Source organism: Haemorhous mexicanus, chromosome 6 (genome assembly GCF_027477595.1).
Source record: "Haemorhous mexicanus isolate bHaeMex1 chromosome 6, bHaeMex1.pri, whole genome shotgun sequence".
In the NCBI taxonomy this organism is placed as follows: domain Eukaryota; kingdom Metazoa; phylum Chordata; class Aves; order Passeriformes; family Fringillidae; genus Haemorhous; species Haemorhous mexicanus.
This window is the reverse complement of record NC_082346.1, coordinates 13,930,583-13,946,474: the sequence shown is the minus strand read 5'-3', so window position 1 is coordinate 13,946,474 and position 15,892 is coordinate 13,930,583. Positions and strand designations below refer to the sequence as shown.

Here is a 15,892-nt window from a genome sequence, read left to right as displayed (position 1 = left end):
CCTAATCACCTCAGAAGGCTGCAAGCATCTGCCCTTCTTGTCCTTCAGCCCAACCTTTCACACCCCTCATGTTCATGCACTGCACCTGTGTGCCCTCTGTTCCCTTTGGTGACAGCTCAGTAACACCTCAGCACTCCATGGCTCATCACCTTCAACACTGCTCACCTGCTTTGCACACCTGGAGCCCATTGGGGATGGGGCTCAGCCACAGCCCCACTCCAGTTCCCACAAACTGTGTACCTACAATTATGTTCTACTTCAAAACCCCTCCTCCTTTTTATTAGTTATGTCATATTATCTTATTTAGACAAGTATTATTTCCCTTCTTTTATCTTCCCTGCATAGGAGGGGAAAATACCGGTATTACAGATCCTTCTAGGAATCAAGATTGATAGGTACATGATAGAAAGAGAGCTTTCCACATCTATAATTTTAGCTTTTTGTTTCCTCCATGTTTTATGTATGAGTGTGATTTGGCATACAACATATTAATAGATAACCTACAGATAACAAGTGGTTGCAGACTGCTTCTTGTAGTGTTCACTGAGTAAAGGGAGATATTAGTTGAATATAAATGACATGCTCCTGCTCTTTTTTTTAAGTAACTGCACAAGAGCAAGTCTGCCTGCTCACCCCCCAGGTTCAACCCTGGCCAACATAGCTATCTGAATTTCTGTAATTGTACTGCAAAAAAGTCAGCTTGATTCAAGAGTGCCCAAGCTTCCCTGTAGCACCTCCACTGGTGCTTCGATCTCCAGAACTTTCATCTGACCTTTAGAGCTTACTTGGTCCCCAAAACAACAAATAAAACTTCTTAACAAATGGAAAATGTATTGAGTCAGCACTGCTTCAGCCCCTCACAGGAGGAACTGCAAATTACAGAGAAATGTAGCCAGTCATGGCTGGCTGCTTCACACACAAAGAGCAGTTGGTCAGCAACAAAGAGCAGGAAGAATAACTTTCTCTCCTTATCCATGTGCTTTCCTGACTAGGGCCCAGAGGGGATGTGCTGATAAAACACAACTTTGTCACATTTGTCAGACCTGAGGCTGTCATGGAAACATAACTGATGGGACATTCTTTAATGAGCCACTGTCACAAGGGCAATCTGTCCAAGGCAAGAGCTGCTGCTCCTGTTCAGCAGTGAAACAGCCCAGCAGGTCCCAGTATCACCCACTGTCACAAGTGCCCTGGACTGTTTTGTTTTGGGAGCACTAAAATGTCTATGATAGTGGAAAAATCTTTTACAGGATTCCCCAACTACAAAGTTTGCTTTTAAATCAGATCATAAGCAAATCTTGCAATAAGTGTTGAAATGATAAGCTGAGCCAGAAGCCTGGGTTTTGACTTTGCCCACCTCACAGAAAAGGCAGAAGAATAATTATGTTTTAACAATGTACTCTCAACTCCTTCACAGTATCAGCTGGCTTTTTTTTCCTGCCCTGTTCCTCCACCTATTTCCTAGCATTTCCCTTTTCCACTCAGACTCAGGAGCATTTGACTGCTCCCTCACTGCAAGCAACAGGTTTCTCCTTTTCTCATGACAAATCATTTTTTAATAGTAAACACTGATGCTTCCAGAAGCCAGCATATCATTTGGCACCAATACAGGTGGTAAAAACTCACCTTTCTCAGGAACCAGTGGCAGCTCACTTTGGAGCCTGTCCTGTCACTGTGACCTTGAGGGACTCATGATGCCAGGTCTTGGAAGACAAGTCAGCCCAGGGGCACTGCTGCTGTAGCCAAGATCTCACCAGAAATGCAGCTGCCAAAATGACATTACACACCTGATACTGCTCAGCAAGAGGCTGGTACACAGAAGAATTCACCTAATGCAACCTGGTTTTGTACATGGAAATATTGAGGAGGAGAAAGAGGAATTTGTTCAGGATTTCAGGACATGTCACAGCCTGACTGGAGCAGCCATTCCCTGACTCCCTGAAGTCTCTGGATAGGTGGCCACTTTTCAATCAGCCTGCCCTACCTAGAACAAGAACAACAGAGATTTTCCAGAAAAATCATGAAAACCTTTAGCATAACTCCACTGCCTTCCTCTACCTGAGGATCTCACCACACATTTAGAACAGGTAGCACAGCCATTATCAGAGTCACAAGCACAGGAGCTGCACTGGGAACTGCTGATAAGGTGCTGCAGGCTGATGACCTCAGGCTGCTCTTTGAATGCCCAGTTCTTGCAGACTGATCCCAGGAGGGATGCAGTACATGGCACCAAGTCAGGCTGACATTTGTTTACTGAGTCATGCCTACATTTGTTTTCTGCTGTCATACACGTCAGCCAATAGTAAATAAACCACAGCAGGGACCTCAGCTCATGATGTGTTTCAGCAGAAACCTGGATAATGTGTCCATAGGAGAGGAGAGCATGTAAAATCTGACAGCACGTTCTACTGTGCACTGAGATTGGAGCAGAAAAGGGTAAAACTGGCTGATGGGTTCTCTGCTCAACCAGCTTGGATAGCAGCCCCCTCACCATGAAAAGAGCTCCAAACATGTGGGCACAAAGTCAGGGTTTCTAAATGCAGTTGGTTCAACCTCTGCCTTCATCCAGCCTTTACATTAAACAAATCTCATTACAGGGGCATGATTTTGCCTTCTTGCCCTGTGCCTCTCTTCACTCTGACCTTTTGTAACTCCTGCCACACTAGAGTCTCCCACAGGAAGGTCAGGGGGAACAGGCCCATGAAAGGAAGTGACATTTCAATATTATAGCAGAGGCTTGATGCTAAAGGAGGCAGAAGGCCTAAATGGACCTTTTCCAGGGACAGGACTGGCTCTCCTTCTCCACTGAAGCCGAAGGTCAGGGCAAGAGTATTGTAACTGTGCCTCAGCTGCCCAGGCTGTGAGCAGTCTTGCCTACAAGTGGCACACAAGGGCAGTGCTTTCCACAGGAAACAAAAAGGGTGACCAGACACCACTGAAAAACCAATGTTTGCTCTTAGATCTTCATACCCTTCCCAAAAGCCCATCTGCCTCCCTGAGCCTGAGTGCAGTAGGGTGAGTACAACAGTGAAACCCAGTCTGATGCACAGGAGAACAGCTCTAATCCAGAGCATCAGCTGATTACACAGAGCATATCCATTGTCCAAAAGTAGTTTTATTTTCACTCTTCCTCTCTGAAACCAACTTGACTCTTCTCCAAAAAGCAACACCAGAATGAGTCACTTGAAATTATTTTTTAGGTGGGTTTTTAAAGGCTGAGTTGCAATACAGCCCCTGCCCTGTGACAACATGCCAGGAAACCCCTGGGAACTCTCCCAGAAAACTGTGAGGGAATGAATGCAAAACAGGCTGGGTGTTCAGCTTCTCACCTCCCCCAGCATGGGCTTGAATATGTTGACAGCAGGGTGGTATGAAGATGGCTTTGTCCCCTACAAATCTTTTGGATAAACAAGATTGTGCTCTACATCAGAAATCTCTTTTTAACTTCAGTCAATATTTTCTTGGCTGGCTACTCTTGACAGTCATAAAACAGCTCTCTCTGGAATACGCCATTCAAATTAATCAGCTGTCAGCTATTCTTTTAAAACTAATAATAGAAGGTCTGCATGAGCCTGTGAGAGACTGAAACACAGGAATGTGAGTTGTGCAGCTGCAAATGTTGCTATACTGCTACAGCTCAAATTGCTTTTTGCTGTCTACCAAGAAGGCACAAAACAGCATTGCAGGGAACAGGTTCTGGACTGTCAAAGTTGCCCAACTGTCCTCAGCACACCCCATAAATGTGGTAAATGTTTAGTGACACCTTTTAACTTTCAAGGAAGCTTTAAAGACAGGAGGGATGTTCTGGTCATAAACCAACAGGTTCAGCTGGCCCAGGAGCACAGATAATTTGATGGCTTGTATCCTTTGGATGCCAGCTGCACAGGGGATGCCAGACTTTGCTCTTGCCATTGGCAGAAGTTTTAGCCTCCAATTCATCTTCTTGTCATCAAACTACAACAGGATGGGCAAAAAGGGTTCCAGGATGAAGCCCTGCCTCTGAGAGGACTGGGAAACAGGACTCCTTTGAACAGCCCCTTGACTACAGCAGTTTGGCTCCAAGTGGGCAGAGAAGATGAATGTTACATGAGGCTTGAACTCAGAATAAGAGCTGGCACTGGAGGAAAGCCAACTGTGCAACACTCCTGTAACTGCTTAGGGGACTCTGTCACAAAGAAATGAGGAACAACTGGGAGGCTCTGTTCAAAAAGCACTCAGGTTTGCAAAGCCTGATGAAGGAACAAGAGCAGCACCTGCTTCTTCCAGGTCTGCCTAAAGCTATGACCACCTGGGGACTTTGCTTCTACGAGCAGTGAGTCTATTTTCAGCCTGAAAAAATACTTTTAAAAGCCTCTCAGGCTTTTAAGAGAAAGAAACAGTTTAAATCCCAGACCGGAAGCCTTAATTATAATGGATTTGTGTGAAAGTTGCCAGATCTTGCCCTGCTCTGTGATCAGGGCTGTGCCAAGAGTCTGCTTTGTGTCACACTAGCAACTGTGCTAAGTTCAGCAAAGTAACTGGGTCAAAGATGCACAGCCAGAAGAGAGATCACTGATTAACACTAATGAGAGCCTGCACTGCAGAGCAGAATGACAGTGCCATCCTGTCGAGGCTCTTGCTGTAATTAAAGGCAGCCATACCCACCTCCAGTGTGAGCTGCACTGAACAGATCTTTTTGTGTGTCACATTTTACACCTTGGGAAGTCATTCATGACCAGAAATACTCATGACCAGAAAACAGAACATGAGAGGAAACAACTGAAGTCATTGTTCATACTGCTGGAATTGTCATTAACTTATAGAAAATCAGGAAAGATTTGAGCATCTACCAAACATGCAGCACCATTGTTTTCATTGAATTAATTCTACCTATAATGGGCACAAGGTTACAGATTAAGAACACTGATCTCATGTTCAAGAATTTAATGGTACATCTGTCCACAACCAGGTGCTCTGAAGATCAGCCTTCAACAGAAACAGCAGAAACAAAGAAAACTACAGGGTTTTTCCAATATCTCACAGACTTTCCCTGAGAAGAAAAATAGAAAGGACTTCATAATAATCTAGACAAAGGAATAAGAGCAGAAACTAGTATTGAATTGTACAGACAAAGTCAGTCCTATGCTTCTAGCTAGCCTCAGCTCACTTGCAAAGCAGTGTATTTCTAAGTAATAAAGACAAATGCATCAGAGTAGCAGTTAACTTGAAATTGACCTCAATAGACAACACAAACATCTGCTGTCAGCCTATAGATAGAGGGTGTACAAGGAGTTACAGAAGACAGGATCTATGCAAAGTGAAACAAGCAATAAAAATACTTACCTCAGAATATAAAATTTACTCTGTAGACAGTAAAGGACAGAAAAAAATTCTGTGTCCCTTCACTTTCTTGCTAAGTAAAGTGAGACAGAAAGCAATTAATCCCACCAAAGGATCTCACCAATGTCTCTGGAAAACTCAGAGCCACTGACTATCCACAGACAGATTATGGACATTCAGCCACTAGCAGAAACATGGTGGACACCTGGAACCAGTGAGGAGATTTATATCAGGACGACACAAAGCAACTGTCTTTGAAATGCAGACATGAATGCATTTATAAAATGACAACTACAGAAAGCTGTAAATGCTGAGCTAAGGACCTGTCCAGAGGTGCTGTGTTGAAACAGAGCTGTTACACCTGCACAGACTCCTGCAAGGACTCCACCTGCCTTACCAGCTATACCAGCAGCCTTCCTGAATTGCTCACTCCCTCAATAGATGAAAAAACAATGGATCAATCTTGTTGCAATTGTAGTTACAAATATATTATAATTTTTACTATTATCTCCTACTTGTAAGGTATACATAGCATAACATATGAAAACTTCATTTGAAACCATTCAGAATACAAGAACATATGGAAATTTTCTTAAAGGACCAAGGGAATGATGCCTTGTATCACTTTTCAAAGTAACTTGCAAATGCTACAGCACAGACCATTAAGGGAAATGCCACTCAGCCAGAAACTCTAGGAGAGAATCCACCAGGCTTCCTGCTGCATCACAGCACACAGATACACACCAAAAACCCACTGCTACCTTTGGAAAACCCAGTTTGAACTCCTTGCAGAGATCTCTCAGGATTCCCAGGATAATCATCTGTAAAATGTAAGCACTTAAAAGCAGCAGTTCTAACATTGAAAATCATTAGATTTGTCTGTCTTAGAAATTTCAGGGACTAGTAGCATTTTCCCCTCAAATGAACCTTAAAATTGGGAAATAATCACAACGTTTCTTCTTAAGGAGGGAGATGGTTCAAATTAGCACACCAGCTCCACAAATATTTAATTCCTAGTCAAAAATAGCACAAGGATTTCTTATTAAACTGGTCCCAGCCATCAAAGAGATGATTTTTTCTTTCCCCAAACCAGGCTATTGATATTTGCTAACAGCATTATTTATTTATGGAATCAAGCTGGTAGGCAAGAGGTGGACACAAAGTGTTAGGCAGTGCTGGTAAGCCCTCAGTTTGCAGATGACAGCTGTCAGTTCTGCTCCAACACAGCCTGCTGGTCCTGCATGAGTGCTCTGGGGTAGGTCACAAAAATGACAGCGTTTTTTCCCTAAAGTCTTCTTGGAACTCCCCTCTGAAGCACAGCCCTATAATCGAGGAACAATTTGCACACACACACACACATACTTGTAAACAACAGCCATTTGTGGGGAGGGAGGTGGGATAGAAGGATCTGATTTCCATTCTTTCCTCTCTAGGAAGGTTTGAGGAGAAAGTGGAGATCAGCATCACCATCATCTCCAGCATGTGTTATTAGCAGCCACGCTGAAGCCAGTCAGCAGCGTCTGGCATTGTTTGGAGAAACACAAAAGACCTTCTGTTTGGAAAGTTCAAGAAAGAAAAGGCAGAGCCTGTGGCCTGCTCCTGCAGTCAAAAGACTGACACAGAGGCTGGGAAGTTCTCAGGCTGAGGCTGATCCCAAGCCCTTTGAAGTTGACGGGAAAACTCCCATGGACTCCATCGAGCTTAGGATCATGCCTGAAATGCACTGAAGGGAACAAAGCAGCATAAATGTAGAAATAAGCATCTCCAAAATGGAATTTAAACAGCACAATGGTGACCTAATATATTCATCATGGTTGCTGATACAATGTGTTTTTGTGATGTTTGGCAAAGTAGGATTATATTAAGTTTTTAAGTCTTTTCATTAGGGTACAACAGTTGTACACCCATTAGGTATTTTTCTGCCTAAAATGCTATGCATGATGCCCTAGCATTGAGTGTTTAATACAGCATTTAGCAAAAGGAGAGCTGGGAAGAAAAGTCCTTTTCAAATTGCTGAAATTATGAGTTTTTTGCTTTCTTTCCCCACTGTCTTCTCCCTAAAAGGCTGGTCTACAGCTATGAAATACAGTCTAGGGCTGAAAACCTTATTAAGAACAATGCTGCCAGCATCATCTATTCATGAGCAGCCGCTTGAGAGAGGGCCCAGCCCAGAAGAAACTCTATAGCAGCACATTCTCCAAACAATTACTAAAGGATCCCAAGTGCAGGGAGGCTCCAAATCCTCTGCTTAATTATGGTTTAATTAATTTTCTCATTAAAGATTAACATAGGAGCATTCAATATGAAATAAAAGTCCTCTGATTTCTGTAACATTTCCATAATAATTTTCTTGCATATAGGAGTAATCATTGCAGTGGGTTTAAGCTTTGGTGCTGTCTGGGTCCTAAATGGTATTTTCTGGGAATTATTTTGCCACAAACTTTTTAAAACACTTCTTGTAGCCTGTGCACACGATTCAACAAAGAGCCAAAGTAACTCCCTTCCCCCCCTCCCACCCCAAAAACAAAAAATGCAGGATGTTTCCTCTTTCCCTGGCTAATAGAATCCAACTGTTGCTGCATGACATCATTCCCCAGAGTTAGGGAATCCAAGCTCACTACGGCACTCTCGGCTGGGAGTAAACACCACCACCAATTAAAAAAAAATAAAAATCATCAAACTTTACAATGGGAGGACATAACATTAAAAAGGCAATTTTTGTTACCTGAAATTTGGAGCATTTCCCTTTCCACTCCATTCTCAGATTTGTATTTCCCAGACAAAACTCTGTTATTATCTGAGGCAATCAGAAAACCAGTCGTTTAGTGTCTAATACCTGCTGTGCTTCCCATAACTCCTTCATATGACCTCTCTCAGCACTGATTGCAGCTACAATGATTGCAGAGAACACAGACTGGCCAGGCCAGTTGTCATGGAGATCTCGCTCCCCCCCTTTTCATAAGCGCGCGCACACACACACACACAGATTTAAACAATTCTGGGAGGCATCCACAAAACAGCGTGCCTTTTCATCAGCTAAGTTTTGAAACATTCCACCCCTCCTCCAGCCCCTCCCCAGAGTCAGCCCAGGAAACTGAGATTTGGGCAGGAATTGATCGTGGAAATTAGAGATATTGCCTTCTAAAAAAGAGAAAACGACCACAAAACTTGTACTTTTTTTTCCCAGAAGGAAGAAAAAGAGATGCTTACTCATCAAAGCTTTGAACTAAAAGTAAATCTATCACATTCAGACCTGCAGGCTATTTCTCTTTGCCTGACTAACTTATGAATTTGATATGTGAAAGCACTGAAGCTTTGTTGAAATACAATCATGCAGATTACAAGAAATTCTGCTGGCATGGCCTGACTGCTTACCTTGCTGTTCTCCCAGTACCAAGCCAGTGACTTAATTAGCACAGGTATTCATAAGGTCATGCAGGACTTCCTGTATTCTTTCATGTTTCTGTAATTAAGAAGAAAATTGGGCAGGTCAGAAACATGCAGCTCAAAAAAAAAAAACCAAACAGAAAAAAATCCCCCAGCTAAACAAGAACACAGAGATACATCTGGAAGTTTTCTCATAGTGACTATAAGTTTAATTGCTGCTTACCCAAAGCTTGCTATCTCCCAGTTAAAGGAGAAGCCCATTTCACTGACATTTGAGAATACAAGAACTGATTAGTTTACCATATTCACTGGCACCATGGTTGCAAAACAAAACTTACACCAAACATAAATAAAGACATACAACATTTTTTCCTTGACAAAAAGAATCCAAATTAATCCCCACCAACGTCATATAGGAAAGTCTGGACTGATAAATCAAGAGAACACAAAATACTTTATAAAACAGAAAGAACATTTATTAAGAAAATTCAGTTTAAAAATATTTGGACTCAGAATAAGAGTACTGTGCCCAAAGTTTTTACACTTTGAGAGATATCTTGGAGACTTACTCTTGAGAGGATTTAATTGAAGTCAGTCATTCAAAGTTTTAAAACTTCCTAAAAGATACTGAAGGGACTTTGTGAGTCTGTGTTCTGCAATGAGCAGTATAAGCAGCAGTCCCTCTAGCGGACAGAAAATTGCAAAGCTGCCTATGCCAAGCTAAATAGGAAATCAATTTCTTCTGTACCTATTAACTGCTTCATTGTGCTGTAATGATGCTCCACCCCTGCATTTAAAACTCAACATTATTTCAGCATATGAAATCCTTTATATGTTATTTTGGGAGTTGAACACAAGAAAACATACATGATATAATCAACATAACTAGGTTTCTACATCAGGAGATGAAAGAGTTCCAATCTATTACTCTTATGGTCGTGTGAGATAGCCAAGATGTTTCAGGGAAACACCTGTCTCCATATAGCCATTCTTACATATAAACTACACCAGAGCATATTATCGCCTGTACTTTGGAAAACTCTGCATTTTGTGAGTGACAGGGCTCCCAGCAGAATGCACACTGAAACCACCCCTCTCTCTCTAACAAGAGCATCACACAAAAACTTACACATGAAGCACATTTTACACTGCTACCAAAAACTGCATGCAGACTACTCACAGGTAGATAAACATAAAACAGCTACTAAAGCTGTCAGGGGTCCAGAAGATGCTGAAATCACATCACAACAAGTAGTTCCTAGATATGAAAGCACCATATGCTAAGTTTGTAAATTCACACTAAGTTCCACTAAGAATGCATCAGTAATGCCCAGCCAGAGCCATGAAAGCCAAATATTAAGGAATTATGACTTGGTTTTGTCCTGAAAAGTTCCTTTGGTGTATGACTAAGGTAAATTTATCACATGCTGAAAGTGGGCACAATTTCAGCAGTGTGACTGGGAAAGAGGGAAACTGCTAACTCCTCATAGGAAAGTAACATTTTATACTGCATCACTGCAGGGGGAGTATTCAAAGGCACAGAAGTAATAAAAAACACCCTAGGAATGTGAGTGACTAAGCACAAGTGAAATGGCTGGTCATGCTCAGCTCTTCTATAGAGCCCGTTACTGGTCACCTAACTGGAGTGTGTTCTAACCATCTGCATCCCATCCCACTCCAGTGTTCATGGCAAGGCTCTGTGGCACTTCATTCTGTGACCACATCTGCATATATGGCAAGGATCTGGGGGAGCAGGCAAGCTGGCATTCATAAATCATGGAAAATGCTGTGTGCATTACGTACACACTCTGCTACAGTTTAAAATTCCAAGCAAAGTGAGTAAAGTTGTTAAAATATATCATGCATACACAAATATGTAGGAACAAGGCACAGTTGTAAAACTACGACCCAGGCTTTGGCCCTGGGCAGGTGACTACCACAGAAGCCCTCAGACAAGCACATTTCTATTCTAAGCCCCATGAATACACCCCAAATCAGTTCCTCACCAAAAGGGGACATATGTAGCTCAGATTGATCCCAGTGAAACAAGAGCCATTCCCACATCCTACTTTTTTCTCACTGAGCTTTCATTTGAGCACATCAGAACACAATTTAGGTTCTGGAATCATAAACAGAAGACATGGTGAACAGCTGATTTTGCATTAATTACAACATCACAGCTACCCTGCCATCAAAAGACATCAGAGTGTGCACCCTCATCTCCCTGCAGGAGACAGACAGCCCATTAATCACATGCAGCTGATGCTGAGTTTCTTATTTCAGATACACTTCCCCTCTCTGACTGGTTAAGCACACTCCTTCCTACACGCCTGGCCCCAGGATGGAGCAGCCACGTGAGGCACAGGAGCAGACATGCACTGAGCAGGGTGAGTGCACAGCAGGAGCCCTCACCAGGCACACCTGGAGTCTCTCCCTGAAAGGGAAACGTGAGATGCCCAGTCTGAGATCCTTTACTCAATGCTTTCCAAGCAGCCATCAGCAGCAACAGGAGAGGAAACAAAAATCAGACTTGCTCCTCATGAAAGTTTATCACTTTCAGTAGGTGAAAACAACATCAGAGGTGAGCTCCAGACTACACCAGCCACAACAGCAGCACAAGTCTCTGGTAGGCATAAATTCAAATTACTCACTGCTTCAACTTTAGTAACATTTTCCTTTGTATTTTTTAGATGAGAAACACTCCTGCAAAATTATTTATTTTATTGCTCTTCTTTGTGTTATCCCCACACATTTACTGACCATCTTTCCATGACCTCAACAAATATGTACTTTTTTAAGACTCAACAGCAAAAGTGAAACCTAATTAGTCTGTCCCAGTATGGTTTTAACCCAATACTGCTGAAAGTGCCTGCAGCTCCTGCTGACCTCACCCTAGGAGAGGCAGGGAGCTCAGGAGCAGCACTTCCTCATCACCAGGCAGTGACTTGCAGAGGTATGGAAATAAGGGGAAAAGCCTGAGCCAGCTCTTAATGTAAAGCACACATGCACTACAAAAACTGTGTTCTCTGCTCTGTTTATAGAGACCCAGCAGTCAATACTTTTGCGTAGGGAATTCTGTGGACTACCAGGTGGGGCAAAGTGATGACAGGCAGGGCAGCAGCCACCACACACTCTGAAGCAGTCCCATAGCACCACTGAGTTCTTTAAATTAACAGTGCACAGCACTGGCCCTTATTGGTAACACTCCAACGTGATGGTGTAAGAACATGAAACAACAACAAAGCAAGTGGCACAGGATAACACCTCTGACCCCAAAGGTACCATTCTACCAAAGTGATTAAGCCTTCCTCTGCCTTCAGTGGCATGTTAACTTCAATTTTGCCCCACTGCATGTTTTGCTAGGATTGTGGTATCCAAGTAAGTAGCACAAAAGTAGATTGCAGCCTTGCAAATAATAGCAAAGGAGTTGACTCAACATAGGAGCTCCCCAGTTGCAAGGGGGCTGCAGAGGTGAAAGACTAAGATCAGTCAGCAATGAACTTGTTTTCTTCCCCCACTGCAGATCCAGTACTTATAGTATATGCACAACTCTTTTCTAACAGGAGAATTAATTTTCCATGACCTCCTCAATGATCTAGCAAGGATCATGTTTGCAGCACAGTACTGGTTTCACTAACCCAGAAAAGAAAAAAAAATTGTGTGTGTATGTCCCCAGTATTTATACAGTATGTATATAGGAAATGACTAATCATAGCTGTGCTCTCTTTGAGATGCTGCCAATCCCTTTATGGCCCTATATCCCATTTCTGTTTGATCTCATTCTGCAAATGAGAGCCTGCCATACTTGGGTCTGACCCTGACACTGCAACTGTGTGCAAGACAGCGATTTGAAAAAGTTTCTAATTCACTGAAACTAAGGGGAGATCTGTACCTGGGGGTCATGACAAGAAGCTGACATGCACTCAGTTGCTGTGCAAACACTCATTCAAAAATAAAGTGGCTTAACTTTGTGGGTATTATTATTGTAGGCCCTGATTCAGCAGAGCACTTAAACATTGACTTCAAAAGAACTTCAAAATACACTTAAATATACGTGCTACAATATTTTACCAAAGTGGAGGTTTAGTAATAGCGAATATTTTAGAAAAGAGAGGTGGAAAGAGTTTTTATTTGGCAATTAAAACTTTAAGACACTGTTTGGTCATACTGAGACACAACCCTCATTCTAAGCCTACTAATGATGCTGAAAATTTGCTGAGCAATAAGCTGAATAATTCCTTAATAAAACAACTTTAAACATGAACAGTGTGGAATTAACTCATGTGAATGCCTGGTTTGAGAATTATCCATACCTATGCTCTGATTCATGACAGGAGACACATATAACAACTCACCCTGCTAGAAAAGCAGTGCAAAGCCAAACAAGCCATACAAACTGGCTCTGGGCCCAGGCAGCCAATTCAGCCAGCCCTCAACATCCCAGCACTGCAAACTGTGTCAGATGGCACCAGGCCAAGGCAAAAGCCAAGCCAGAGGGATAACCAAAAGGTGGGAATCTCATGTAAATAAGTCCTTCTGCTCCTTAACTCTCCAGAGCCAGCCCTGTCTGCAATCATCTTCCTTCCAGTCAACACCCTTCCTTGCATGGCTCTGCTGCCTCCCAGGCATGCCCAAAAGGGAGAGACAGGAAGCTGTAGGTCCAACACTGATGGAGGGGGAGAGGCCCCCTAGGAGAGCTTATTTGTCCTGTCTGTATATCCCCATCAAGGGTGGATTTATGCCCCAAGAAGAAGGGCAAATGGGACAAGCAGGCTTCCTCTGGGAGCCAGCCATATCAGGAGAGATGTCAATGAGTTGCTTGAAACACCACAGGATTTCTGATTTGACCCCACATGAATGCAAGATCTCCATTTGTCTCTTTTCACCATTGTTTCTTTCAAGTAGAAGTGCAAGGACAAGTTTCTGTTGCCCCTGTTCACATCCTGTGACACAAGATGCTCCACATGGGACTAGAAGACAATGCAAAAAACAGATCCCCTCACACCTGGAATTGCACTGAAGCAGAACACACAAGAATATAGCTTTGGGAGGACTAAATCTTGTGTCAATCTGAGCAAGTGCTGCAAAGCTTTGACTTTATGGGAACAGAGAAGCAGAATACTTCTTAGAGCACATGATTATGGTATTACAGGTCATATAAGCCAAATCCCCAGCTGAAGGGAACTCTTCAAATTCTTGTCAAGGTATCCCACTACCTGTACTTTGTCCCAAGTAGTGGGACAAAGAAAAAGATGCTGTTGGGGAACTGTCTCTATTCTTATACTGGCTAGATGAAGCTAATAGAGGGAAGAGAATCTTTTAGCAAAGCAAGGGACACAAGGACAGAAAACATTGCAGTGATGACTTCTGAAGCAGAATATGGGTGGTGGTTGCATTTTTCTCATTTTTCCCCTGCAAAGATGCTTTCCAGAGCAAAACAGCTCTTAAGTTAAACTCAAAATGGAAAATGGGGGCCTAAGGCTGTGCATCCAGTATGATATCACCTTGTTTACATGAGGGAAAAAAAATATCACAATCAATAGCACTGTACAGTCTTTGAACTTCTAAATAGACAAATAAATAGATAAATAATGACAACATGTTTTGTGATTCCTTTTGATCATCAACTATGAAAGTTCACAGGAAGTTTATACAGCCCCCTCTGACTGGACAGATCTTATCTTCCAAATGCTAGGAGCCAAGAAACTCCAAGAAGAAAGTGAAGAATGCTAGGAGCCAAGAAACTCCAAGAAGAAAGGAACATCAGCCTGATGTTCCTTTGGACAAAAGGCAATGACTTCTCTGTGTGCTATCACAGTTGGCTTCTTGAACTTCCAAGCTGGCCTGGAGACCCTGTGAACTGCTGCTAACATGATAGGGGGATGCCTGTGAGCCCACTTCTCATCTCTGGGGAGGATGGATGGTGCAAGCACTGGCCCAGTGCTACTCCCACCACCTTCACCCCATGAAAGTCGAAGCCGGTGGCAGCGCGCATTTTCTCAGGGACACAAAGAGTTTGTCTTTTGTACTGTCATAAACATCATAGCAGGCAGATCTCAAGACACAGACAATAAAGCATTTTCTTCTCTACTTTGGATAGACCAGATAAACATAATATTGCTTTGAATATGCAGAGATCCTTTCATTCAAGGCCCTCAGGGTGCTTTGCAAAGCCGCATAAATGCCTCTCCAGTGTGGCTGCTCAGAAAAACGAGTTCAATGGCTTTGTGTGCAAGTCTGCACACTGGCCCTCTGGAAACTCTGTGTGACCAACAGTGTTCTAAACACCAGGCTCTGCTGCATGCCCCGAGGCCAGAGTTAGAACCTGGAAGGCAGTTGGGGTCAGTCAAAATTGGGGTTTTCTGGAAAACAGTTTGGGCATGAGAAACAGCCAAAATGAGGCTTTTTTCCCAGCTGGTTTCCAGTGCCACAGAGGGAATGAAACTCAGTGACATTGGAGTGACTAGGACAAGCTTGTGCAAAAAAGAAATCCAAAACCAGACCATGCAGACAGTTCACAAACATTTTATGAACTCTGTGTTTGTTTCTCAGTACCTCAGTGCTTCCTGGGTTTACAATAGGAGTGTGGTACAGAAATGTCCAAATGAGCCACAACCACTTGAATGCCAGAATTGGAAGCAGCACAGCTCCAACAGCACAAAGCAGTGCTTGAACTGGTGCAGTTGCCTTTTCTGGGATGGGGGCCCTGGCACCACACAGTGCCACACTGCAGTGTAGGGCGGTGCAGACCTCCTGGGGTAAGCTCCAGGGCCCTTTGTGCTGAAATCCATTGTGTGGCACACACATTCCCAGAGCATCACACTGCAGACCACAGAGGAAGCCAGTCCCACCACTGGAAATTCAACTCCCAGCATCCAAGCTCCAAATGAATGCTTTAAAATCAAGGTCATCCTTCCTCCTTAAATTCTGTGCGTTCTTCCAAACAAAGCTAGGAGATCTCTGAAAATAGCCCCATATCCAGGGGTGGACTGTCCCAACATCTACATTTAGGCTGCTGGAGAATCACACACCTACACATCTTTTCTTCACCACTAAGAGTAGAGGTTATTACTTAAGGAAAAAAAAGTACACATTCTGCTTCATTCACATCAAAACAGATGGTTCAGAGAAAAGATTCTGCCTCTTGACATGAAAAAGCATAATTTCTTATTTTCATTAAACTACT

The 15,892-nt window shown here is 43.0% G+C and overlaps 1 protein-coding gene across 7 annotated transcripts in view; it reads right to left on the bottom strand.

Moving 5' to 3' along the window:
* Window positions 1-15,892, bottom strand: part of DENND2B (DENN domain containing 2B) — a 153,329-nt gene that overhangs the window by 108,351 nt on the left and 29,086 nt on the right. For 3 of the 7 annotated variants that reach the window (XM_059848886.1, XM_059848891.1, XM_059848888.1), the window contains exon 2: window positions 8,695-8,782. The gene's annotated coding sequence lies outside the window, so the exon portion shown is untranslated. Of the gene's footprint in view, window positions 1-8,044; window positions 8,117-8,694; window positions 8,783-10,959; window positions 11,001-15,892 lie in introns of those variants that run through there. The other 4 variants (XM_059848887.1, XM_059848893.1, XM_059848892.1 and 1 more) reach the window with 3 other exon arrangements.